The sequence below is a fragment of the Myotis yumanensis genome, unplaced genomic scaffold (assembly GCF_028538775.1).
Source record: "Myotis yumanensis isolate MYYU_CA2020_CCGP unplaced genomic scaffold, mMyoYum1.0.hap1 SCAF_9, whole genome shotgun sequence".
Classification (NCBI taxonomy): domain Eukaryota; kingdom Metazoa; phylum Chordata; class Mammalia; order Chiroptera; family Vespertilionidae; genus Myotis; species Myotis yumanensis.
The window spans coordinates 43,292,092-43,319,912 of NW_027223760.1; the positions used below are offsets into that span (position 1 = coordinate 43,292,092).

The 27,821-nt window shown below is 39.1% G+C and overlaps 1 long non-coding RNA gene across 2 annotated transcripts; it reads right to left on the reverse strand.

Annotated features, from left to right (window-relative positions):
- Nucleotides 1-221: 221 nt before the first annotated feature.
- LOC139016936 (uncharacterized) lies at nt 222-27,821 on the reverse strand. Of its 2 annotated transcripts, none has more exons than XR_011472741.1 (4): nt 27,673-27,821; nt 26,976-27,063; nt 23,279-23,346; nt 222-743 (listed from the first exon to the last, which is right to left on the reverse strand). It is a non-coding gene; the product is annotated as an uncharacterized lncRNA (long non-coding RNA). The 2 variants fall into 2 exon arrangements; XR_011472740.1 differs by lacking the exon at nt 222-743 and adding an exon at nt 11,650-11,729.

Consider the following 27,821-nt stretch of genomic DNA (forward strand, 5'->3'; position numbering starts at 1 on the left):
GCGAGCAGCCGAGCGCCAGAGCCTCCCTCGCTTTCTGACCGCTGGAAGGCCGTGCCGTCTCTCGCCTTGGGGCCTGGGGCCTCAGAGACCCGCCCGAACCAGCTCAGTGGATTTGAGAGTTTGTAAAAGCACAGTCATTCCCTCTTGTGCCTCTGGCACAGCCCTGAGGGTAGGGCGGGGTCACAGGGAGTCGCCAGCGTGGAGGAAATAGCGATGGCGGCGTCTCCGCGCCCCTCGCCTCCCCGGGGCCCCAGGACTTCTTGTCCCTCGGTGCCGGCGAGCAGCCGCGTGTCAGAGCTTCCCTCGCTCTCCGACCACTGCAAGGCCGTGGCCGCCTCTCCCTGTGGGATCTGGGGCCTCAGAGACCCGCCCCGAGCAAGCCCAGAGGATTCGAGGGTTCGTAAAAAACCGAGAATCCATTTGCAGCCCGCGTGGCGTGTGACTGCGTACCTCTGGTTTTGGTGCCTCCGTAGCTCCCACTCAGTCTCACTGCGCTTCTTTCTTTTCCTCCAGTTGTAGATCTCCCACTGGGCCAACTTCCCCATGGTTCTGAGTGGCGGTTGTTTACTTCATAGTTGATAGTTTCAATGATGCTGTGAGAGAGCAGCACACACAGGTCCGCTCCCTACGCCGCCATCTTGGTTCCCCCTTCCCACTCAGTTTTCTGAGTTGATTTTGGTCAGGCAGCATGACAACGTGTTGCTTTGTATAATCCATGCTTCTGTTCTTGACCTCTTGGGTACCTGTAAGATTGGCAGTATAATATTAGGGTTTTGTTTGCATTTCCTATTGGGTTAAGCTGATAGTTACAGTTTTTCCTTAATTGAATACCCATCACTGTAAGTGAATTACCTTCTCTTGAAAGTCATCCATTTGATTGATGGATGCTTGGCACTTGAATAATAATTCTGTAAAACCATGAATCTGTTATACAATTTTCCTAGCTTTGAAATGCCATAATATCTTCAATAGATTTGGCAGTGTGCACTCACCTCTGATTTCAATGTCTGGCATTTAACAGTCTTTCTTTGTGTAAAATAATGTTCTATATTACCATATTACCTCTTTTTAAAATATTTGAGCCAGCATTAGAGATTAAAATTTAAGTTAATTCAAGCATCTGAATGCTAGCACATCTGATTGTGTTATCGCTCCCAAAGATGATGACCACAAAGAAGCATAAAAACTAGGGCATGTTCATTTTTTGACATTGCTTTTTAGGAAACACTAGATTTCATGTCAAAATGTGAAAAATATTTAGGTCTGTTTATTGAAGAAAAACAACAGTTATAGTAATTACTGAAGAGTTTTGATTACAAATTGTGCCCATATTTCAAGCAGCACAAAAATGAGAATTTTCAACAGTATTTTTCTGACCTCCATTCTCCATCTACAACCTGTAACAGAAGATAGAGTTGGTTGATTAGGAAGTAATAAAGGTCAGACATTTAATATTATGAAATGCTTTGTTTAAGATACTTTATATTTTTTAACTGAATATCCAATTTCCTCCCATATTTTTGTAAATCTGACGTCCTGTCCCAATTAGTATTATTTTAAATATATCTGTAGAGATATTACCCCTCTGAGAGATACAAAAGGTCACTTTCCTTTTCTAAAACAGAATTATTCAACAAAGCTTAATAACTGCACTGCTAATGTAATTCATACTATACCTTTGAGAGAAATGCTCCTCGAGATAAATTCATACCAAATTTCATTTGTAATGTTAATGTATTTTGCCTGAGAAAGCCTCAGCTGTGTCATTTCCCCACATGCTGGCCAGGCCTAATGAGGTTTTGGTATTAGAGTGAAAAAAGACACAAATTCCCATTTTTCATCTCAGTTCAGAAATAAAAATTACATCATAATATGCCTATTAGTGTTTCTTTGATAACTTTCTGATCATTAGCATTTATAAAGTGGACCACAAATCCTTATTGACATTTCATTATCCTTTATCTCATTCACAAATGAGGTGGCCTAAGAAATGTATAGAGATGCACTATTCCACTAAAAAATAAGATAAAATGACCAAAACAATATGGGCAAGAAACAACCTAGTTCTTTCTCTTTAAAATATGGGGGGATGCCGAACCGGTTTGGCTCAGTGGATGGAGCGTCGGCCTGCGGACTGGAGGGTCCCGGGTTCGATTCCGGTCAGGGGCATGTACCTGGGTTGCGGGCGCATCCCCAGTGGGGGGCGTGCAGGAGGCAGCTGATCAATCTCTCTCATCGATGTTTCTGGCTCTCTGTCCCTCTCCCTTCTTCTCTGTAAAAAATCAATAAAATATTTTTTAAAAAATATGGGGGGAAATTAGTTCCTAGATAATGTGTCCTTTGGGTTATGACTCAGGATTGATTCTTACTGATGGAAGGAAACACCAAGATGTGGTTTCAAACTTATTCAGAAAATAAATTATTTTCTAAGTAATGGAAGAAAGTAATTATGTAAACAACATCAAGCCATCATCAGAAATGGAAATTACTCATATCAAAAACCCTGAGTAAAATAGTGTTTTACTTGTTTCACATTCCCATGCTTCATCCCATTTTCATTTACCCCTGTCTATAATTGCTAGAGTTTCACTAAATAAATCTTGATTTTACATTCAGCCTCCCATAAATGACACATTTTAGACTGTATCAAATTGTATGCATACATATAAGCCAAACCAATGGACACAGACAACAGGGGGATGAGAGCATGAGTTGGGGGGGGGCGGGGACTGGGGGTTAATGGGGGATGAGGACACATTTGTAATACCTTAACCAATAAAGAAATTAAAGATAAAAATAAAAAAATAAAAAATTAAATAAAATAAAAAAGTTTATACATCTATTAGTAACTCTCAGTCCCCCTACCAATTTAAGTTCAAATTGCTTAGTCTAGAATTTATGGCTCTTCATACTCAAGTCTTTGCCTGACTTTCCATTCTTGTCATTAACTATTTCCTTAAAATAGCTTATAATCCATCAAACATACAGTAATCTAAAGCCATTCCTTGTTTTTTTGGTTTTTGGGTGTTTTTTTGTTTTGTTTTTACCTCTACACCATTGTTTATGCTCTTTGTTTTCTCCCTGGAATAAACTTCCACTCATCTCCCTCTGTCTCCCCTATAGATTGAGATAAAATATCACCTTCTTTACAATGATTTACTTCAGTTCCTCAATTGGGTATGAATATTTAGTTTGTACCATCCTCATTGAATGTATCATTTATATCTATAAATGACAAATTATCTTTCAAATTTGAGAACCTTTCAGTATACTTATTGGCATCTCCGGTAGTGTAACACATCACCTCACATAACAGAGTGTGCAGTAAAGAGGTATGACAGTATATAAATGAGTAATATAGTCCATGATCTTATATTTATACTGTCTATTATTCATGAAGGACCTCTTCATCCTTTTCATGCCAATCTTAAATTTACTACAGGAATAAATTATTTTCAAAGACAAAAAATCCATTTTCCAATAATATGACACACTATACACTGTGACCAACCCTCTCACTGAAAAATAATAAAATAATAAAAAATATTTTTAAATACATCAATGTGTTGGCAAGAAAGTAAGTACCCTCAAAAGCCATAGGGATCTAGAGAGGTAAGCTGAGCTTTGAATCTGGCTTTCACTTTGAGAACATTTACCCATGAAGGTGAACTTGAGCTTCCGTATTCATAGCCAACAGGAAATAAATCCTGGAGGCACCTGACCAAGGTGAGGAATCTAATAGGAGAAGCTTTAATAAATCAGGCACCCAAAAGTCCTAAACCCTCAAGGTGTATGTGAACTAGAAATAAATCCAGGGGACAGCAAGGAAAATTGCTTATTATAAAATGTGGCATTGGGTAGAAGGAAACATAAAATCACCCTTTGAAATTGATATCCACAAACTGACCCTCCCTGAACTTGTAGCCCAATCTCATATTACCTGGGTATATCCAAAAAGCTTCAGGCAAAAAATATTTTAAAGTGTTTCTGCATTGGTGAGGTTCCCCAATGTTTGGCAGAAGCAAATAGTCATAAACTGCCAATATAGGGCTTCAAAATTTTGAACAAGATAAAACTTCAACAAATATGAACTTGTAGTTGAAACTCACAAAATGTATGAGGAAACAAGAAGTAGAGTAAGAAGTAGTTGAAACAACAGACAGCAAAGTTTGATGCAAAAGAATTCAGATATTGGAATTAGAAGACAAATAATAAATATTAAATATATTAAGTAGATTTTTTAAATTTAAGGAAATATTTTAAAAAGACAAAACTGGTTTAGAGAGAGAGAAAAAGAGAAGGAAGAATGGAAGGAAGAGGAAAAGGGGGGGAGAGGGGAAGGAAGGAAAGAAAGAAGAAAGGGAGGAAAGAAGTAACTACATAGAACATGTAGAAATTAAAAATATAATAATTGGAATTAAAAACTCGCCCAGCCAGCATGGCTCAGTGGTTGAGCATCGACCTATAAACCAAGAGGTCACAGTTCAATTCCCAGTCAGGGCACATGCCTGGGTTGCAGGCTCTATCCCCTATGTGGGGCATGCAGGAGGCAGCCGATCAATGATTCTCTCCCATCACTGATGTTTCTATCTTTCTTTCCTCTCCCTTCCTCTCTGAAATCAATAAAAACATATTTTTTAATGTGAAAACAAAGAAAATGATTGATAGACTCCACTACATAATAATTTAGAACTTCTGTTTCTCAAAAGGTACCATAAAAAGATTAAAAACAAACAAAAAAGACACAATCCAGAAAAAAATATCCCTGGGAGAAGGATATGTATCCAAAATATATAAAGAATTCCTATGAAACAATAAGAATGGAGAAACTCACAAAGTTTATTAAAAACATCTTCCAATATATTTAACTTATCAACTATATACAAATACTTCCTAAATCTCTACTTCAGTGTCCTATGACCACATCAACTGTAATAAATTTAACATTGAAATAATCTTGTTTTTCCTAAAAAAAAAAAAAAGAGAGAGTCACTGAAGCTCAAAACTTATAGTCATGCTTGTCACTTACCTTATTTTGCTTTCCATATTCAATTTTTCACTAAGTACATCCTCTGCAAGTTTTCTCACATTTCTGTCCTTTCCATTTCCATGTCACTTTTATAATTCGGACTTCATTTTCTTGAACTTGTGATAAACTCCTAACTGGTCTCCCTGCTTCAAAGTTCTCTCTCTCTCTCTCTCTCTCTCTCTCTCTCATCTTTTTTAATATATTGATTTCAGAGAGGAAGAGGAAGAGAGAAACAGAAACATCAATGATGAGAGAATCATTGAGAGACTGCCTCTTGCATGCTCCCTACTTGGGACTAGTCTGCAACCAGGGCACATGCCCTGACCTGGAATCAAACTGTGACCTCCTAGTTATAGGTCAAGGCTCAACCACTGAGCCACACCAGCCAGGCTCAAAGTTCTCTTTTACACCCTTTCTGCTTCCTGATTACCAGGTCTAGATTAATCTGCCTTAACCACACTTTGTTTTTCAATAAAAGCACATTTAATCATAACCATATAATAAAATGTTGAATCTGACCAAAGAATGGAGAGTGGCTTTTTGATTACACAAGTCACAACACTTGATATATGACAAAGTCTCCAATTTGGTGGAGAGTGTATGGATTCTAACTGGTTAACAACCATATGGAAAAAATTATATTCCTAAAACACCATATATATTAAGAAAACCATGTATTTTTAAAAAAGAAATACTTTTGAAGAGATAAGAGACTATCACCTTAGGGTAGAAAGTGTTTCTTAACTAAGACACAATAAGTTAAAACTATTTAAGAAAACATGATGTATTTAACTGCATTAAAATTTAATCCTTACGTTTATAAAACAAATCAATTTTAAATATGAAAAGATAAATCATAAACTGAAAGAAAAGATTTGTATCACAAACTACTGTCAAATGATTAGTATCCAAAATATATATTTTTAAAAAACCACTTGTCCAAATCAATAATAAAAAAGATATATAACCCAATGGAAAATGTGCAAAGGAACTGGAAAACAACAGAAGTGGAAACATGAATGACCAAGAACATAGAAATTATGTTTAATCTCCTTAGTACCAAGGGATATACAAATTGTAAAAGTACACTGAGCTATCAGATGGGCAAGAGTTAAAAAGTGACAATAAGAAGTATAAAGTGTGGTTATGGAGTAAATGAAAACTTTTACGTGGCTATTGGAAGTATAAATTGGTACAACATTCACTCTGGAAAAACACCATGACATTACCTAATAAAATTGATACACTTACCCTATAACCCAGCAATTATACTCCCAAGAATATGTCTCCTGCAGAAACACTTGCATATGTGCACCAGGGTACTTGTAAAAGAATGTTCATACCAGCATTTGTTTGTTACAGCAAAAATCAGGAGACAACCCAATGCTTGTCAACAATCTATATATATAAAAGCCTGGCAACAGGAACAGCAGAACGACCAGAACAACCTGTGGCTATAACACACCTGCGGCAGCCAACCAGCCTGATCCGGGCCCCCATCGTCCCCACCCCCCTGGCCGGCCCAGCCCCTGATCGGCCCCAACACACTGATTGCGGGCAGGGCCAGCAGGCCAACCGCCCACGGCCCTTCCCCCCGAGGCCCAGCCCAATGGGCCCCCATTGGGGTAGGCCAGCCGGACCCCACCCATGCACGAATTCATGCACTGGGCCTCTGGTCTACTTTATAAAGTGATCCCCTGATATTTTAAGTACCCACATGGCACCATACATAATTATTACAATATTATTGACTATATTCCCTATGCTGTACTTTACATCCCTGTAACTATTTTGTAACTACCCATTTGTACTTCTTAATCCCTTCACCTTTTGCACTCAACCCTCCTCCCCTCTGGCAATCATCAGTCTGTTCTCCATATCTATGAGGGTTTCTATTTTGTCTGTTCATTTACATTGCTCTTTAGATTCCACATATAAATGAAATCATAAAGTATTTGTCTTTCTCTGATTGACTTATTTCACTGAGCATAATACCAGCTAGGTCCATCCATCTTACAAATGGTAAGATTTTGTTCTTTTTTATGGCCAAATAATGTTCCATTATATATGTGTACCACATCTTCTTTATCTACTTGTCTATTGTGGGGCCCTTGGGTTGCCTCCATAGCTTGGTGATTATAAATAACACTGCAATGAACATAGGGGAACATATGTTCTTTTGAATTAATGTTTTGGGTTTCTTTGGATATATTCCCAGGAGTAGAATCGCTGGGTCATTAGGCAGTTCCATTTTTAATTTTTTTAGAAACCTCCATATTGTTTTCCACAGGGACTGCACCCATCTGCATTGCCCCCAACAGTGCATGGGAGTTTCTTTTTTCACATCTTTGCCAACACTTGTGGTTTGTTGACTTATTGATGATAGCTATTCTGATAGGTGTGAAGTGATATCTTATCGTGGTTTTAAATTGCATTTCTCTGATGATTAGTGAGGTTGAGCATCTTTTCATCTGTCTATTGGCCATCTGTATGTTCTCTTTGGATAAGTGTCTTTTCAGGTCCTCTTGCAAATTCTTATTAAAGAATATGACAGAGGAAATAGGAAGGTTACCTTTTCCCAGGTCATGAACAAGTTTTGGCCAACTACAGATGGGCGGTGATATATCATACCTTCTGACCTGACCTCTAATACATTCCACATGGTCCTCAGCACTCTGCCAGTCAGCTGGCCAAATGGATGGCACCCACTGAAGAAATCTGGGGAAAGTGGAAAATGGGCACTAATACAAAGCTCATGCTGCGTGCAGTGCCATGAGTAATAAAAGCTAGGCCTCTGACTCAGGAGTCTCGTCTTCTGCCAGCATTCTTAAAACTGCGGCAGGTTAACCTGTTAGCCGGAAAGCAGGGTAAAATCTCAGACCCTTGACAGTCCTTAACAACATGATGTAAAAGTCCACTCCAGAGAGGAGGAGGACAGGAGAGTGCACACCTTACTGTGCGGGGCGAGTGTGGGAAACAAATGACAAGGAAATACTGAAATAAGATCAAATAACTATGCCCCCTCTTCCCTTCTCAGCCTGGAATGCCTACACAGAGTCAGCTATATCCCCATTAGACCTACTAGAAATATCCAGATGCGTAAGGGGGATCCCAAGAATGCCACCTGGGAGTCAGGAGAGGCTATGGTATGCTTCCCCAGGATAGTGGATGCTGCGGTGTGAGGTCCCCCTCCCTCCCTCCTGTAAGACTAAAGACATTATTTCCCCAGTTGATGGATGTGTTGATATCTGACAGTTCACAGCTAAATATTTCTCAGGAAACTGCTCCCAGCTAAAGAGAATTTCCTTGCCCAAGGGAATTCCCCCTGAGGGATGGGAGGTGGGACAATTCTCATTCAATGACTGAGTTATACACACCCAGCACCCTTGCCTTAATTCAGGATAACCTTTTTATTCATTCCAGCTTCAGAGCTTCTCCATAGGACTTGCAGAGCCTTTGCTGCATCCCATCACAGTTCAATCCCGCTTTCATCGTTCCTCCTGGGAACCCTTCTCAATAAACTTTTGTATGCAAATCTCCTTCTTACAATAGGTCTCCTGCCAATCTTATCTGCAACACCCAAGCACAGCTTGGAAGACTTTATGAGCCCAGATGGAGTGCCACATCCAGCATGATGCAGAAGCAATAATGCTGCATTGGTGAAGGACAGATGAGTCTGAAGCAGCAGTCCTGGCCTCCTGTGGCCTGCACAAGGGACACAAGGGCCCCAGAGGTCCCCACATGCCTTGATAAAGGGGCATGAAGCTCTGAGAGAGCTGAAGAACCTGGAGTTGAGATGTGAGGCCTCAATATGTGGAGGTGTCACCTCTAGAAATATATGTATGGGACCAGGGCAAATGCCCATATAGTGTCCAAATGACCACACAGGCATTTTAGTGGACACTAGTCTGAGAAGAAAACCAAAATGTTTATTCCACAGCAGAGACCAGCTAAAATCCAGAAGCTCCTGAATATCCTCCTACAATCATGTGGTCCCATAAGCCTCATCATTAAATACACCCAGATACTATTTTGGAAAGGTATAGAGGAGGGGAAATAAATTTAAAGTCTAAGAATCTGAGTCATTCAGAAGAGAATATTTAAGCCAGAAGATATGGAACACTGGCAAATTTAAAGTTTATGTCTCATTCCTTCCTCCCCCACTTCTGCTATCAGAAGGTATGGGAAACTTTAAGAGTACATATCATTGGCACACTATATTAATAAATTTGCAACTATGGGTAAAGATAGGTTCATGGCAATTCCATAAGAAAAATTCTAAGTTTTGAACCCTAATATCTGTGAATAATAATATGCCTACAAAGGCCTAAAACCTACATAGGAGGTTTGAAAGTCTTCTGATCCAGTAATACAAATTTTAAATTGACCAGACTGTCAACTAAGAATGATAACTAAGCTTTGCTTATCTTTGAATCCCTGCAGTGACTAGCATAGCATGTAATGAATAAATATTAGAATACAGCCCCTGGTGTGGCTCAGTTGGTTGGAGCGTCATCCCATATATGGAAGGGTTGAGGGTTCAATTCCCAGTCAGGGCACACACCCAGGTTGCAGGTTTGATCCCTCGTCGGGGTGGTGCATACAAGAGGCAACCAACTGATGTTTCCCTCTCACTCTCAACTGTCACACTGACGTTTCTCTTTCTCTCTCTCTCCCTCTACCTTCCTTTCTCTCTAAAAAAATCAATAAAAACATATTTTTGGGTGAGGATTAATATATATTTTAATACAATTTTCTATCAGTCTATTATGATCATTTTGAAACATGTGTCTTTAAATCTTTTAACTTAAAAAAAAAAAACTTTTGATAACGTGAAAATATCCTCAGAAAGATTTTTTACTTAGCTCCTATTTTAAAATGCCTTATCAGGATGACTCTAAAATTGGAGTAAGAGAAGAGAGCAGAGTTCTAGGGAAGAAGAAATAGAACTGGAGAGAAAAGAAAAAATTGACAGACCAAACAAATTGCCTCACAATTTTATCTTGAACCAGCCCTAAAAAAAGGCATGTAAGAATAGCAATTTTACTCCTGACAGGTATTTTATACTAGAACGGCTGAAGTAGTAAAACTAGCATGATTGAGAACTAGCACAAGGAAAACAGTGTCTCCCTCATGATTCTGTCCCATTTCAAACATTATCCACTCTTTTGAGTTAAAGTAATTGTGGTAAACAGAATAATGTACCCCACCAGAAGGAGGCCTACGTCCTAATCCCCATACCTGTGAACATGTTACGTCACGTGCCAAAAGGGATTTAGCAGCTGTGATTAAGTCAAGAACTTTGACCTGGGAGACTATCCTGGATTATGCAGGGTGGGCCCGATGTAATCAGGAGGGGCCTTGAATGTGGGAGAGGCAGGCATGTCAGTGTCAGAGGGATTCAATGTAAGAAAGACTAGACAGGCCATTGCTGGCTTTCAAGATGGATGGGGGAGGTGGGAGACCCCAAGAAACTGGGAAAGGCAAGAAAACAGATGTCCCCACAACCTCCAGGAAAGAACACAACCCTGCCAACACCTTGACTTTAGTCTAGTGAGAACCATTTTGAACTTCTGACCTTCAGAAGCATGAGAGATAATAGATCTCTGTTGTTTTAAGCCATGAAATTTGAGGTAATTTGTTTCAGTAGGAATAAGAAACTAATACAGTGTTCATTGAAGGTTTCTTTTTGAACATAACTGTAGGGGAGGGAAACAAGGCTGAAAACATCAGTATTTTTGTTTAATCACGAGGAGAGGGGTTGGAAATAGGTCTTTAGATGGACACATTGGCACTTGTTCCTCTAGCAGGACACATTCCAACACGAGGCTCTCCAGAGGACAAATGGGACGTAGAAGCCATGGCCGAGTTCCACAGGGAAGACAGGCACAGAATGGAGAAGTCTCCTAGCGGCTTTCTATGTTTCTCTTTCCCTGCGAGATTTTAAAATGTGAATGGCGAGAAAGGCACACTGCAGTGAGTATTCAAGCTGGTGGGATAATAAAAAAATCAATCATCTCTAACCACTCCATCTCCAGAATGACGTTGGTAATTTAGGAAATAATGGCCTGTCCTAGATATGTTTCTTGATATTTGGAAAACACATTCAATCCTACATCTCATAAGAAAAATAGAGGCAGGTGACACCTAATTATTTATTGACTAAATAGTCTATAAATATTACATTTGAGGCTAAACTAGAAACAATCTGAAAATAATGAATACATCAGGGAGATTTTGAGATCTCGCCCCTGCATATGTCGTCTAGTTCAAATAAACTCTTTTTTTAAGAAAAGGAAAAAGAAATGAATGCATCAATTTTTTCTTTGTATGTATTTAGTATTTTTCAATGAAAATTAATGCTAATAAAAAAGAAACAAATTATTAACAATGGTTGTCTTTAGGTGATTGGTCTAGACTAGAGAGTTTTTTCGTTCTATTTTTTTATATTTTTCCCAGCCTATATAATATATGTGTATCACATTTCAATTTGACAAATTAATAAAACTTAAAAATTACTGAGGAAAGAGGTGTTTTTTTTAATATAGTGAATGTTAACAATTGGAAAGATAGTTACCTGTTAATTATCAGGAGGCAACTTTGCATTGTATCAGTGACCTGTAAAAATTCTCCGTCTTCTGGAAAATTCACCCATCTTTCCAACCAGAGAAACCATAGATTATTTAAGTCTACAAAGAATCTACAAACATGAAAACACAATATTGTTAAGTTTACACTGACAAAAGAGGGTGATCACCAGGAATTTAAGCTTTATCTGGAGTGCTTTAATTTTAAAGCAGGAGTGGGCAAACTTTTTCCATAAAGGGCCACATAGTAATTTACTAACACTTTAGGCTTTGTAACTTGAAAGGATCATACACATGCATGTGGCAGTTATTGTAATGGTTTTCAATTTTATAGGATTGTCTCATAATTTTCTACCCATGAGTCATGAGAGAGGGGGGGCGGGGGGAGAGAGAGAGAGAAAGAACTCGTTTGCATGAATAAATCTGGCCTTAAGTTTTGATGTGCACACCAAAACAATCTGATGGCTTTTGGCCTAAATGAGGTTTAATGAAGGAGTCTCACACCGGAAGTCAAGAGATATGGGTTCTAGTTCTACCTCTGGTTCCAACAAACTTAAATTTGGGGTAGGGGAGACTAAGTATCTTCCTGTGTAAAGTGAGCCAAACATTCTGATTCCATTGTCCCTAATCTCCAGATATCTGCCACCACAGCCACACAGCTTTTTTTTGGGGGGGGGGGGGGGGGGGTGGAATGCTAGAGCCCCTCTCACTAATATATTTCTTATTGCCTTAGTGAAGGGAGTAATAGCTAGGCCTGCTCTAGTATTATAGTGGAGGGGGTGGGGCAACGTGAGACTATATGATTAATCCACTCCAAAGTTCCCACCACCCGAAACCTTTGAATTCCTTCCTCCACATATGCCCAAGTTCTGGCATCTCAACCTCATTGAATGTAAACAACCATTGAGTCCAAGTTTAAATCAACCAAGCAAACTGTTACAGCCACTTCCAGCTGCTTGAGCTAATATATTAAGTTCAGACTCTCAGTGAATTCATATCAATAAATTTAGCCTGATCCAATGTTATTATATATTTCATCTACCTTAATCTAACAACCAGAAAATACATTCCCACATAAATTCACCAGGTTTTTGCTAACATATAATAGCAAATTTTTCATCTCTTTTGAGCATATCTATACCCTCTTGAGTCATATTTTGTACTTGTTCTGACTCGAGTTATAGAGGCCATGAGAGGTAGTGCTTGAAAGGCTATGCATCCCTTTTTAAGGCAACTTAAAGGCCTGAACTTATCATTTTTTCTCAGTAAGCTCACCAGTGCAATCAAAATTCTTGGAGCAAGGGAAAGCCCATCTCCACAGACAAAGAATAAGATTTCATTTAACTGGCCAAGGGGGCTCAGAAGAACTCAGGGGTTCAAGTCTCAGTTTTGTCTGAGTTCACACAAACACTCCCTTCCGGGTCTCACTTCTTCTCAATCAATGTCCTCACTTTCACATACGAGATTGGCAAGTTATAGATCCAACTTATATTGTAATTCTGCATCCACACAATTAAATTCTGGATGGATCTGCAGCAAAGTCAGACTACAGAAAATAAGAGATTCTTTTAGGAATGCTTAGAAACTAATTCTGCAGCAGTGTCTTTAGTTGGGCATTTAAAGGCCCGAATTTGTCATTTTTTTTCTCAGTAAGCTCACCAGTGCAATCAAAGAAGTTACTCTACCTTCTAGTTTCTGCAGTTTTCATCATTACCGAAAAAGATATGTATGACAGCCACTTGGTCTTCAAAGCCTATGCTTCAGCAAACACTTCATCACAATCAGCCACCAGAGATCATTTAATTAATCATGATACCAATGTATGGCATGGATTATTAGTAACTCATATTTTATTGCCAGGAAGTTAAGCAAAGTATTCAAGGTCAAGAGCACAATTGAACTAATTCTAGACTTCTATCTTTTAGGATATGTTTCCTGGGATTACTCCTATTACTACGGATTAGGATCTAGTCAAGAAAACAGGCACCAAAGTAAATATTTCAAGAGGAAATTAAATGTAAGGAATTAGTTACACAGGTATAGGTGAGCTGAAGGAGCAAAATAGAAACACTGAGAGATAACCCAGAAATAATAAGTGCAGCTATCGCCCCTTAGGCCAGGGGCATTCAAAGAAGAGTTTAGAGCATCAGAGACTAGAAGCTCAGAGGAGGGAGACCTGGCTGCTCCAGGTACCTCTGAGGAGACAAATGAGCAAAATACCAAAAGAAGCTGGAGCCCAGAACAAAATGCTTATGTACCTTACTAACAGGAATAACAAGAAAACAGAATAAAAATCCCTTCCTCCTCACTTCCCACTTGGGGTGTGTTTGTGTGTGTGGGGGGGGGGGGGGGGGGGGGGAAGGGCGGGGAGGAGGGGGGCCAGGCTGCTACCCACTAAACCTAACAAAGAATTCTGGGAAATGTAGTTTGGAAAGTCTCAGCTATATCACCACAGAGCAGAATAGAGAAGGGTAAATTTGGAGTGAAATGACAAAAGCTAAGTAACTGGCACTGCCATCTCCCAAGGGTGCACTCATAGTAACCAACCCAGGAGACTGAAGCATTAAAAATCAAATGCCAACTTTGTATTATACAATAAAAAAATAATTGCCATTGAAACAGAATGCCTAAAGTCAATTTTCTCACTAGAGGCAGACCTCCATAAGGGTAATCAAGAGGTTTCGATCCTCAGTTCTAATTCAGCCTCTATATTTTGAGCTTTAGATATGTGTAAATACTAATAGTCTCCATAACTCTGGTGTCAGAATCCTGATTTCATCTTCTCATTTTTAATTAGTTCATCTAGAACACCACCTGAGCTTTTGACTTCTAAAACCAGGGTAATAAAGTCTACTTCTTTGATTCTTCAGGTTCCTTGGAAATCTCTCCTTGTATATAACAGAAAAAAATAATTATTGCCCCAAATGATGTGGCTTACATACCAGGATTTTTCTGGGTACAAACCTTCTACTGGAATCATGGGAATAAGTAATGATATGGTCAGGCGTGGCTCAAAAGCAAACATTCTAGCAAAGGTTCATATATAGGTTAAAAACGTTCCATATTTCCTTATAACCCCAAAGTTCAATACTACACCAATTACCACTAAAATCTCTCATAGTAAGCACTGGGATATATGAAGATAGGAGGAAAAAAATCTCACAATGTGGTTTTCATCTATATTTCTGAGATATTATCTTGGTTGGGGAGTGGAGGGTCTCAGCCAATGATCTCAACCTCTTTCTGAGGTGGTCTAGCATCTCCTAGAATCTTAGCCATTAGATTGGAAAAAGACCCTAGTTAAATCATAACACTCCTGACATCGTATCACCAGATATGCTACTTAGATCTACACGGCACCTTCCCAGATCTAGAAGAAAAAAAAATCCCTATCTTCAGATTTTTGTTGCTTAAACTGAGTGCAAGCATTTCTACTTGAAAACATCTCTTTTTAAACTTAATCCAGATATAGAAGAGAAAACACATCTGCTACTCTCCCTACTTTGGTCCAACCCTTTTCTTCTTACCCCAAGAAAGAGGAATTGCTAGCAGATTGATAAGGCTCAAAATATTCATTTGGCCAAATTTGAAAGTGCATGAATTCACTGTGCATATAAAGTGCATAAAGCACACACATGTTCTCTCTTGGCCTTCTTTCTTCTTGGGGTTGGTTGTGTAAATAGACCAGGCATTGCCACCAAAGAAAGGCAGGTCTTGTCAGGTCTTAGGGAGTTGGTCACTGCTTCTCACTACTATAACTTGTGGCCGCCCAGAGGGTGGTGACATAACAAGATCAGATTGGTGTTGGGAGCGGTAAGAGGAAGTTCCTGCTTAGGCTTACATGAATGCTTTTAAAATAAACACTGATAAATTAGGGTACAAAGGTGACTTTGGGATCATTGCTATGCGGGTCAGATAAATTGACCTGGGTCATCTGCCCTTCACCTTTTCCTCTGCTCTTGTTGAAAGATGAATTTTAATTCAAGGAAGCAGCCGTGGGGTGATGCAGAAGTTGCTTCTGCTGGCTAATTAGACCTGAGTCTTACATCTTTACATAGGAACATGCTATAGAAGTGCACCTTAAGCCCTGGCCAGTAGATTGCGGGTCAATCTCCAGTCAGGGCACATACAAGAAGCAACCAATGAATGCGTAAGTGTAACAACAAAATCAATCTCTCTCTCTCTCTCTCTCTCCTCTCTGAAATCAATAAATTAAAAAAAAACATTTTTTTAAGTGCACCTTATTCCTACCCACAAAGCTCAGTTCTCACTTCTTTGCACCATCCTCAGGCCACAGCCCTTTTAGGAACTCCTTTTCCCATCAAGGCTGTGTTCCTCATGACCTGATAGCACTAGATTAACAAGACCAGTAGAGCAGAAAAGGGAACATAATGTGACCTGACTCCGGCACTGTACTCTCCACCTCATCTCAAGGACTGCCCACTTCCTAGAACTGATTTTAAAGTACAATCAATAATGCATTAGCCAGCCTTTTGAAATTCCTCATGGGTCAAGAGGCATGGGCTTTGCTGAATTTTACACTTGAGAAGTTAACCAATTCGTGAATTTTTTAAAAAGTCAGAGTAATAAGGAAAAAAACACTTCTTTCTTTTTCAGGAAATTCATTTAAAATTTGGCTTATATAATAATATCACTTATAATAAGTCTGGAGCTAAAGCAAAACAAAACATTTTTTTTTCTCCCTAATAATCATCCTACTGATCTTTGAAAATCCTTAGGTACTAATTTTAACAAATAATACCTCCCTCCCACCAATGGGCTAAGAATATAAGGTAGCAAGCTAACACTGAGAATATTTATTTATTTGTTTAATGTGCAGTACTTTTCAAAAACATAATAACAATCACATAATATGGTGATTCTGATAAAATGTTGAAATATGAACACATCTGAAATATTAAAATTTTTAAGAGAGAAACAAAAATATTCTAAGACACTAGTATGATTAAAGACATTGCTGCTGCATTTTTTAAATGGAAAATTCCTGGAATCAACCAAAATATCCAGTACATCCACAAAATAGTATTAATTGTGCCCTCTGTTTTTTATTTTTAACTAAATTGTATATCCTAAAGACCTTTAAGCCATAAAAAGTACTAGGTAGATATCTGTATGTTTTGGGGAAGAAATCTCCAAGACACGTAACTAATTTTTTTAAACAGGATAGCATGATCCCATTGGTATGTTTCTTAAAGTGTATGCACATGTGTATGTATGTTTGTATGTGTGCCCTTGAAAAGATTTATTTATTCATTCAACAAATATGTACTAGTTTTATGAGCTCTTATGTGCCAGGCACTGTTCTTTTCTAGATAGTTTGGAAACATAGAGGAACAAGACAAAGTTCTTGTTCTCATGGCACTTACTTGTGGATGAAGGAGGAAGACAGTAAATAGATAAATAAGATACTTATAGATAGTCTCAGTGCTATAAAGAAAGTAAAACAGACTAGTGGACCAGCTGCATTAGATAGGCTGAAGTAAGACCCGAAAGACATCCACTCTAAGACCCTAGGACAGCACAAAGCCAGTGTGGTGAGATATGTCTACAGGAGATGGTAGAAAACCTTGAAGAAGCAGGCAGGGGCAGATTGTGAAAAGTTTTTAGATTGTAAAATGTCTTTAGTTCACGTAAAGGAGTTTACATTTTATTCTATATGCAGCTGAAAACTAATGAAGCTGGAATTGGGGGCAGGGGAGGGAAGTGACCCAAAATGACTTACATATCTTAAAAAGTACGTAAACTCTCCCCACGTTCCCTCCAGGATGTATTAGAAACACCTAATATTGAGGAAGAAATTTTTTCTTTATTGTTTTATTTTTTAACTATATGCATATATTTCAAATTTTTAATGAAAAAAATGGGCTAAGAATATAAGGTAGCAAGCTAACACTGAGAATGTTTGTTTCTTTGTTTACTGTGCAATACTTTTTAAAAACAGTGTAATGTCATCACTCTCCATCAGACTGAGAGCAAGAACAATGTCATATTAACATTAACTAAGATCTCCAAGCTTCTAAACTCACTATCAATTCTGGCAGAAAGTACTCACAAACAGTCATCAGTTACTTACAGATAATCATCAGTCATAAATTGCTCCCTCTCTTCCGGCCCAATTGGAACCAATTACTTAATCTCTCTGAGTCCTAACTTGGGTTTCTGTAAAGAGAGAAATGACATCTACCTCGGATGTCATGAGTAAATGCAGGGAGGACTGAAACTTGGGTGCATACTGAAACTGGAAATTAATGAAGAACACAGAGGCTCACTGACGTGGGGTAAGACCTGAACATTATCTTATACAAAGCTGCCATGTGATTCTGATATATACCCAAAGTTGAAAACCATCAAGTTAATGTATTTGCCCAATCTAGCGCAGTTGTTGGCTATGGAAACCCTAATAAAAAAGGGTTTGCTGCTCACCTTTCCCTTTTCATCTCACCAATTCTTAAATTAACAAAATGAAAATTAACAGAGGTATATGTAAGATCCTGTATAAATAATTAACAAGTTAGTTGTATAAATAGTGAACATTATGCACATGATTACAGCCATTTTTATAATTTGCACATGCATGAGCTGAGTGGGAATTGTGTGAGACCGCACAGTGATTGGACTAGGTCTGCTGCAGCCTCCTTCTGCCTCCCGGAGATGGGACAGTGATGACTTGCGTCCAGACTTATCCAAGCCACTGGCAGTGTCTCCCAGCACTTCTGGCTGACTCAGCCTCCAGCTGTGTTCAACCTAATGGAGCCACTGCAGTTCTTTTTTTTTTTTTTTTTTTTAATTTATTTATTTTTTTTTTCGCTTAAAGTATTACAAAGGGTATTACATAAGTGTCCTTTTTTCCCCCCCACCCTTGACAAACCCCTACCCTCCCTTACCCCCCAGTGTCTTATGTCCATTAGTTATGCTTATATGCATGCATACAAGTCCTTCGGTTGATCTCTTACTCCCCTCCCTCCTGCCCCCCAACTCTCTCTGGCCTTCCCACTGCAGTTTGACAATCAGTTTGAGGCAGCTCTGCCTCTGTATCTATTATTGTTCAAAAGTTTGTAATGGTCTTTATTATCCATGAATGAGTGAGATCATGTGGTATTTTTCCTTCATTGACTGGCTTGTTTCACTTAGCATAATGCTCTCCAGTTCCATCCATGATGTTGCAAATGGTAGGAGTTCCTTCTTTTTAACAGCAGCATAGTATTCCATCGTGTAGATGTACCACAGTTTTCTAATCCATTCATCTACTGATGGGCACTTAGGCTGTTTCCAGATCTTAGCTATGGTGAATTGTGCTGCTATGAACATCTGGGTGCATATATCCTTTCTGATTGGTGTTTCTGGTTTCTTGGGATATATTCCTAGAAGTGGGATCACAGGGTCAAATGGGAGTTCCATTTCCAATTTTTTGAGGAACCTCCATACTGCCTTCCATGAGCCACTGCAGTTCTTATGTCCCACCCAGACCTGAAGGGACCCACTGAGGCTCTGGTCCTTCCCACCACCTCAGCTCAGAAGAAGAGCTAGGGGATCTGGGTTCCCCAGAAGAGGGGCCAGATAAACACAACTCGTAACTTTGGAGGAGGTTACATCTTCTGAGAGATGATAAATTCTTTGCCCTTCTGGGTCTGCCCACTCTTCTCTTATCCATGTCCCTACCCCCAACCCCATCCCCAATCCCAATATCGAATCGATGGTTCCATCAATCAGCCTTTAAAGCCATCCTCAGGCCCTCCAAACTCACCAACTAGAAGTAAGTTATTACAACTGGGCAAGTTGGTCTTGAAATGTGATGGACAAGGAGGAGTCCATACTCCCATCTCTGTAATTACCAGAGGCCTGGGAATGGACCTGCAGAGAGATTTCCCAGAAAAGAGAAACAGGATCTGCTATTGGCAGTAACTTCCTGACACCACAGAGAGTCCTTTTGCCATTCTTGATAACCAGGGTTTGATTATGTGCTTGCTATAGACTAGTGACAGCTAGGTGTTTTTTACTCTCTCTTTCTAAATGAAAGCTTACATTGCAGTTTTTCCTGCTATTTCCTAATCATTGCATGTTTTGAGAACCAATAACTCATATTTTAATTTTATCACTTGGCCCTAGAAAAACACAAGGAGACCTGGCTGAGAGGAATGAATATCATCCAGTGATCTTGAACCTTGAGGAAAGAATAAAAGGGTTATATAAATGGAAAGAAAATCAAAAGGATGGACTATAAAAATTCACTTCGACCAGCACAATAACTGCACTTTTGGTTCCTTTACCCCTGCTCGCAATAACGTTTTACCTTTTTTGTTTTATTTATTTTAACATTTGCCAGTGTGGAAGGTATAAAGCAATATGTCAATGTTAACTCAGTTTGCATTTTTATGACTACCAGTGCATTAAAGCATATTTTAATATATTTATGGACTGTTTAGATTTGCTCTTGTTGAAATGCATATTCATATCCTTTGTTTGTTTCCCAATGAATTGGTTGTCTTTTTTTTTGTCAAATTGCCCTTCTGGATCTACTCCCTACTCCCTTATCCACAACTCTACCCCCAAACCCAACCCAATCCCCACACTGAATCACTCTCCATATATTATAGTTGTTAACTGTTGCTAAGTTCATCTGCTTTGCAAATATCTGTTCTAAATCTAATAAGTGCAGATATAGCTTAGAGTTTATTTTGCACACAAAAAATTTTAGTATTTATATTCATATATGTCAATTTTTCAAAATAGCTCCTAGGGTTCTTTTTAAAATTATTATTAGGGTCTTCCCCTCTCTCTAGATCGTATATGTTGTCTCCTAGGTAGGTTTTTTCCTAAAGTTATTAACATTTTAATTTTTATATTTAAATCTTTCAGCTGGAACTCACTTTTATATATAGAAAATGTTGGGATACAATTTTATTTTCTTATAAATGGACAATCAGTTGTGCCAGAACCAACTATTAAATAAATATTTTCTCTCAAGTAACCCAGTAAAGTGAGAATTTACTTTTAATTTTACTCAAAACACATGTGTTAAAATTTCTTTATAAACAGAAATATTTAGTTGTACCTGGAACCAACCATTCTGGACTATATTTTTAAAAATCAGAGAAGAAAATAGAGAACTATCAGAGGAAAAGAAACCAGAAAGAGATCTGTTCCAAAGAACTTAGCCTTTGAGATTCCCTATTTGGAGTTTGTAAAACATAAAATAAAATACAATTCAAGATCCCCTATACCACTTATTCTGTACCACAATTTCTAGTTAATCTGTCTTCTGTATCAGACTATGAAAAATTTAGGTAGAAATTGGGACTTATTTGCCGAAACCAGTTTGGCTCGGTGGATAGAGCGTCGGCCTGCGGACTGAAAGGTCCCAGGTTCAATTCCGGTCAAGGGCATGTACCTGGGTTGCGGGCACATCCCCAGTGGGAGATGTGCAGGAGGCAGCTGATCGATGTTTCTCTCTCATCGATGTTTCTAACTCTCTATCCTTCTCCCTTCCTCTCTGTAAAAAATCAATAAAATATATTTAAAAAAAGAAAAGAAAAGAAATTGGGACTTATTTATATTCAGGGCGTAGAACATAGTAGGCATTCAAGTATTTAGTGAATAAATAAATCAATGAATAACTCTAGGTGGATTAAGATTCCTTATATAATAATGCATATTGAATTTATCAGATTACACAGAAATGGGACATCTCAGTTTCAGAGATAACTAAGGAGATTCTGGTTCAATTTAAGATGGTATAAGCTCAATACACCCTAATTCTTATAATGATTACAACTATAACTCCTACAACAGAATACAAAAGGCAATATCTGAGGACTCTGAAAATAAAAGCAACCATACTGAGGAAGAAAATCAAAACTCAAAGAACAACCTGCACAGCAGAGTTTTCCAGTTTAGGCTTGAGGGTAGCCCAAATCCTGTAACTGTGCAGTGCGTATGGACATGACAATTTCAAAGAGAAATACTCCCTTTCTGATCAGAGGATGAAGTAGCAGCATGCCTGATGGCGTGGGAGAAATCTCCATTGTGCTGTGTTGTTGTTGTTTCTGTATCCCAGGCTTCCTCAAAGCAACCCTCAGTGTGAGGGCAGTAACGATTATGGTTGCACAGATTCCTAAAACCCCGAGAAAAAGCCCTATCTCCAGCCAGAAAATGCAAGCAGGGGCTGCTTCCAAAAGCATGGGGGAAATCCAGGATATTTTTTTCTGTTTTCTCTTGCCCCTATGCCCCAGTTATGGGAAGTGCACAACAGTATGGGGAGGCTAAAACTCTAAGAGAAACTGCAGCGTTCTAGTTGGGACTGGAAGGGATTCTTGGGACTAAGGAAATTACAGGGGAGAAAGCTGAAGAAGAATTTTTTAAAAATATATTTTTATTGATTTCAGAGAGGGAGAGGGAGAGGGAGATAGAAACATCAATGATGAGAGAGAATCATTTATCAGCTGCCTCCTACAAGCTCCCGACTGGAGATTGAGCCAGCAACCTGGGCATGTGCCCTTGACCAGAATTGAACCCAGAACCCTTCAGTCTGCAGGCCGACACTCTATCCACAGAGCCAAACTGCTAGGCTGAAGGAGGATCTTTCAATCCATGTATCTCTGTAGGAACCCAAAGTCTTAGGCACCCCTGAGACATGCATGCACAAAAGAGACCCAACACTGCACAGTGAAGGTTTGGGAGCTGAACTACAGTATAGACTCCCACCAGGTCCCACTCTGGCACCCAGTGGGACACAATATCTGTAAAGACTTTAAAAACCGGAACCACTGCCCATAGAAGACAGAATTCATAATCTGAATCTAACCAGGCTGACTGCCTAGTAAAACTGCAATGACAAAATCGACCATTTCCAGAGGATTTTCATAGGACCCAGAGGCTCATAATATTCAAAATGTTTAAGATAAAATCTAAAATTAGTAGGTATACAAAGAACCAACAAAATCTAAGTAGCGCTTTTTGTTGTTAATCTTCACCCACGGATATTTTTTCCCATTGATTTTTACAGAGAGTAGAAAAGAGGGAGGGAGGAAAGGAGAGAGAGAGAAACATCTATGTGAGAGAAACACATCAACTGGTTGCCTCCCGCACGTGCTGTGACCAACCCACGACCCTTCGGTTTGTGGGCTGATGCTCTAACCCCTGAACACACTGGTCAGGGCACCACATTTTTAATAAATAGGTCTTAAGAGAAACTGCAATCACCAGATGTCTGGAAGCAAGTGGAAAGATTAAAGAATGTAGAGATTTTCTGTAAATCTATAATTATACAAATTTATTTTACTACATCAGCAGTTTCACAAACTAAAAACCCTGAGATGACTAATGGTGGATAAGAAAGCCTCTGGGAGCCCAGCTGGCATGGCTCAGTGGTTGAGTGTTGACCTATGAACCAGAAGGTCATGGTTTTATTCTGGGTTAGGGCACCTGCCAGGGTTGCGGGCTTGATCCTCAGTGTGCGGTGTGCAGGAAGCAACCAATCAATGATTCTCTCTCATCATCGATGTTTCTATCTCTCTCTCCCTCTCCCTTCCTCTCTCTGAAATTAATAAAAATATATTTGGGGGAGGGGGGAAGAAAGCCTCTGGGCAAAAGTAGGAAGCCCTATAAACCACCAGAACCTCCAACTGGGCACTGGTACACTTACTCCATAGAGCTGACAGCACGCATTGGCTGAAGTCCAGCCTGGCTCCAGCACTTGTCCATTTACCAACTCTGTAAAGATAGTGAAATTGTGTTTAGTAACTTCTTGGTGCCAGTTTCTTAATCTGTGAAATGGAGATAAAATAAGTACTTGAAAGTACTTAAAAGACCCCGTTATGAGGATTAAGGGAGTTAAAACATATAAAGCACTTAGAGTGGTTCTTGGGAAGACCTCAGTGCAGAAAAGAGGTCAATTGGGTTGCTTGTATGCTCTTGGGCCTGCTCTTTCCTTCTCAGCCTCCTCTAAGCTCTTATTATGGAACTAGAGGCCCGATGCACGAAATTCATGAAAGAGTAGGCCTTCCCAGCCATGGCGGCTGCCTCGATCCCGCAGCTGCAGCCCTGGCTTCATCCAGAAGGTCGTCCAGAAGGACATCCAGACAGCCATTCGGTCTATTTGCATATTACACTTTTATTATTATACATGGCACTGTACTAAATGCTTTACAAGTTTCATTCCATTTTAACCCTCACAACTGTGAAATAGGTACTATTATTTGCATTGTTCAGGTGAAAAAATTGGATTGACTCACTTTATATATGCACATAGTCACAAATATACACATATACATCACCAATTAGGTCACCAGCATGTCTTGTCTTTAATTGTGACTCATCCTGTCTCCCTGTATAGTATTTTATATGTCTAATCCATCCATTATATGTTGATTTTTATAGATTAAATCTCAACGGAAAACCCAATTTCCCTTATTTTAAAACTTCTTGAATGGCAACCCACTGTTAACCCCCATATACCACCTACCTGACCATTGATTACCTTTCCCCTTTAAACATGTTATTTTATAGGCTTTTGACCCCTCTGGATCCAGCTCCTTTGGCCTCATGACAGGCAAACCATGGTTCATGTGCAGAAATCTGGCCCAGCTGGGTATTTACTGCATCTGGGACCAGGCATTCTTAGGGGCAGGTGGGGACAGTTTTCAGTAGCCATTTTGTGTTGTAATGACAGAAGCATCATATTAATAGATCAGACTCTTCCTGGCATTAGGAAATAGGCTTAAGTCCTTTGGAATGTTTTCTTTAAAATAAGTTGATCAATTTTCTGTACTTAATGCCAATGGCTGTGTCAGCAATGCTGATTGGAAGCTAATTACATGATTTCATAGCTATTCTGGGAAAACATGAACATACGGGAAATAGAATGAGGGAGACTATGAGAGTGTGGACCAAAAAATGGAGATAAGCCAAACTGTTAATGATTGCCATGCTGCTCAGCAGAAATTATTTTTCATGGTCTCTGTTGATACAGTCAGAATCTAGGGATGACAGATTTCCAAGTATGGATACTTAAGAAATGATTACAAGAAGTCATTTCTTCCTATAATTAAAAAGAAAATCTAAGATCTATTTTAAAATAAATAATCATTATTCAACAAACATTTTATTGACCAAATTTTTGCCTTGGTTCCCTATGAAGGAAGTATAGTAGAACTCATATAAGAATAAATTAATTGTAAGGACCCTCAGGAAGTCCTTCAAAATTCTAAGTGGGACAAAGAGGTAGAAGTCAAGGAGAGATGAGAGCAGAACTACTGAGGCCCAAGGAACACCAATTATTTTGTGTGGCCCCTTCCCATGTTTTCTTCCCAACATTTATATACAGATGCAATCAGTTAAAGCTGTATTATATACATTCTACAAAACAAATTGTTGGATCCATTAACAATCAATTTACGCGAGAAACTGGCTTTAACAATAAAGGAATCTATGTCATCAGAGACTTTCCATTTCTCCAGTCTGCCTTGCATAATATAGGTTTTATCCTCAGGATTTACATACTGTACTTTCTGGGAAGCTTCCAGTCATAACATATCACTGAATACTATGGCATAACAGCCAAGCTAATTATTTTGGCCATCTACAGACCATACAGAGTATGGCACTGAAGAGATTGGGTGGTAATCTATATCACAGTGATTCAAACAGTTGTACATGTTGATTCAGATGTTTCCATGGAGAAAGGCTGAATAAAAGGAAATTATCTAGGTTTTTCCTATCCATATGGAATCAGGAATTCAACAAAACTCATGGGATATTAGCCAAGTTAAGTAAATAAACACATCAATTTCCTACATTCTCACCTAACTTTGTGAGAGAAACCTAAGCCTCAAACCTGAATAGCAACTTGCAGTGATCCTTGCTCAGAATAACACTTTTAATATCAAGGGGAACAATAAAATTTAGGATCTCTGGGCTAGACGAAACAGAGTGGGAGCATCACACCTTGCTCCCTTTTTCCAAAAGCTAAAAAAAAATAAAAATAAAAGATATTTCAGGCAAATTGATATCTAAACTCTTTTCCTAAAATAAATAAATTCATTAATCACATTACATTAAAACAAAAATTAAAAAGAAACAAAACTGCCGAAACCGGTTTGACTCAGTGGATAGAGCATCGGCCTGCGGATTGAAAGGTTCCGGGTTCGATTCTGGTCACAGGCATGTGCCTGGGTTGCGGACACATCCCCAGTAGGAGGTGTGCAGGAGGTAGCTGATCGATGTTTCTAACTCTCTATCTCTCTCCCTTCCTCTCTATAAAAAATCAATAAAATGTTTAAAAAAAAAAAAGAAACAAAACTTTCAAAACACACCTGTTAGGAAATCCTTTCTTTTATCTGATTTCCTGTGTGATCATAATATCCCTCTGTTTCCCACAGATACATTCACCCCAAAATGGAAGCAGGAAAGAGATTGTGAAAGTGCAGGGACACTGGTATGCCATTAAATATTGACACATTAGATTAATCTGTGTTACATAGACTAGAAATTTGTAGAAAATGTGAGCACATGCTTGTCAGTGGTTGGCAGAAAAATGACTAGGGAAGAGGGACTAGCTGCTCATTCAGCTGCCAGCAGAGTAGTTTATCATGGTAGATTCCTCACAGCTGTCAGTCTTAAAAACTCATAAACCTGATTTGCCAAAACACTATGTAGCATCCCACTAATCCAGCTCACAAAGATTGATAAATACAGTCAAATTCAAGTATATTAATTTGCAAAAGAAAATGTTTACTTCCACTCATTGTTATGGCCCACACATTCTTTACCCATAAGAACACTGCATCAGAAGTTAACTTATAATCAAAAGGTTTTTGGGGGATTATCACCTTAGAATGATTGATGTCAGTTTTACGCTCTCTCTAGGCCAGGGGTCCTCAAACTACGGCCCGCGGGCCACATGCAAATACAAATATTGTATTTGTTCCCGTTTTGTTTTTTTACTTCAAAATAAGATATGTGCAGAGTGCATAGGAATTTGTTCATAGGTGTTTTTTTTTAAACTATAGTCCGGCCCTCCAACAGTCTGAGGGACAGTGTACTGGCCCCCTGTTTAAAAAGTTTGAGGACCCCTGCTCTAGGCCAAGGTCTCCTATCCCTAGGCACAGTGAATCTTTGTGGTCTTTCTTTTTCTGAAGTTTCAGGGCCAGCCACGCCTCCACACCATCTGACCTGATCTTTCATCAGCTACTAAATGTATTCAGTCAGGTTATAGTTCAAGGTTACCTGCTGGGCAACCATTCTTTCTCTTTAGAGACAATTTTACTATTTTGTCCTATAATCCTTTAAAAATGTTAAACCTCAACAGGCAATCTAAAGTACTGAGAAAAAAGGGAGCTTACCTTCACCCCCAAAGACTTACAACATGGTGATCTTGAATTTCAAACATTCATCCTTCTTTAACCTTCCCTCACCTGTCTCCAAAGTATCCTGTGGGCAAAAGACTGTTAAGCAGAAGAGCATTTTGTAAGGCGAGGGGGAACATTGGAAAGTGTTAGTATTTGGATATGGGATAACAGTTTATTTTAGCCATAGTCAGTTCCCAGGACAATATGTCAGAAGCTCAAAAACATACATAAGATGAAAGTAAGGATAAGAAAATCAAGAAGAGTCAGAAACTAGAAATGTGAAAGAAGTCACAATTCATGAACAGTGAAACCTAGAACATGGAGTCTGTCGGGAAACGGGTGTAGGCAAGAACCAAGAGTCAGAGTAGGACTGGGGCTGACCCACTGGACATTCCGGAAGGCACCTTTCATGTCACTGTATAAATGAATGATGCCTGCTGGGGTCTGACATGCACATACATGGTATTTACAGAGGCCATGGACAGGCGAGGAACCTCAGAGGCCCAGATTGTCAAGAATAAAGGGACTGAAAGGGAAGGGCAAAACTGGCAGGATAGGAGATGTGAGGCCACTGCATTAAAAGGACTCCAACAACCCAAATACTCTCTGTCTTAGGGAGCTTTTCTATAGTTCTGCCAAGATAGGGAACACATGACTGGCTCATGACAGCAAATTGAAGCAAGTTACATACCTTGCTGATGTGTGGAGAGGTGGGTATGGAAGGTGGCAAATCCCAACAGGAAGGCTGTTTACAGTTAAGATTTCATTCCAAGTTTCACACTTGACCTCCAGTGATGTCTCCAAAATCATATTCAGATTCAGCCTGATACACCACTGGAA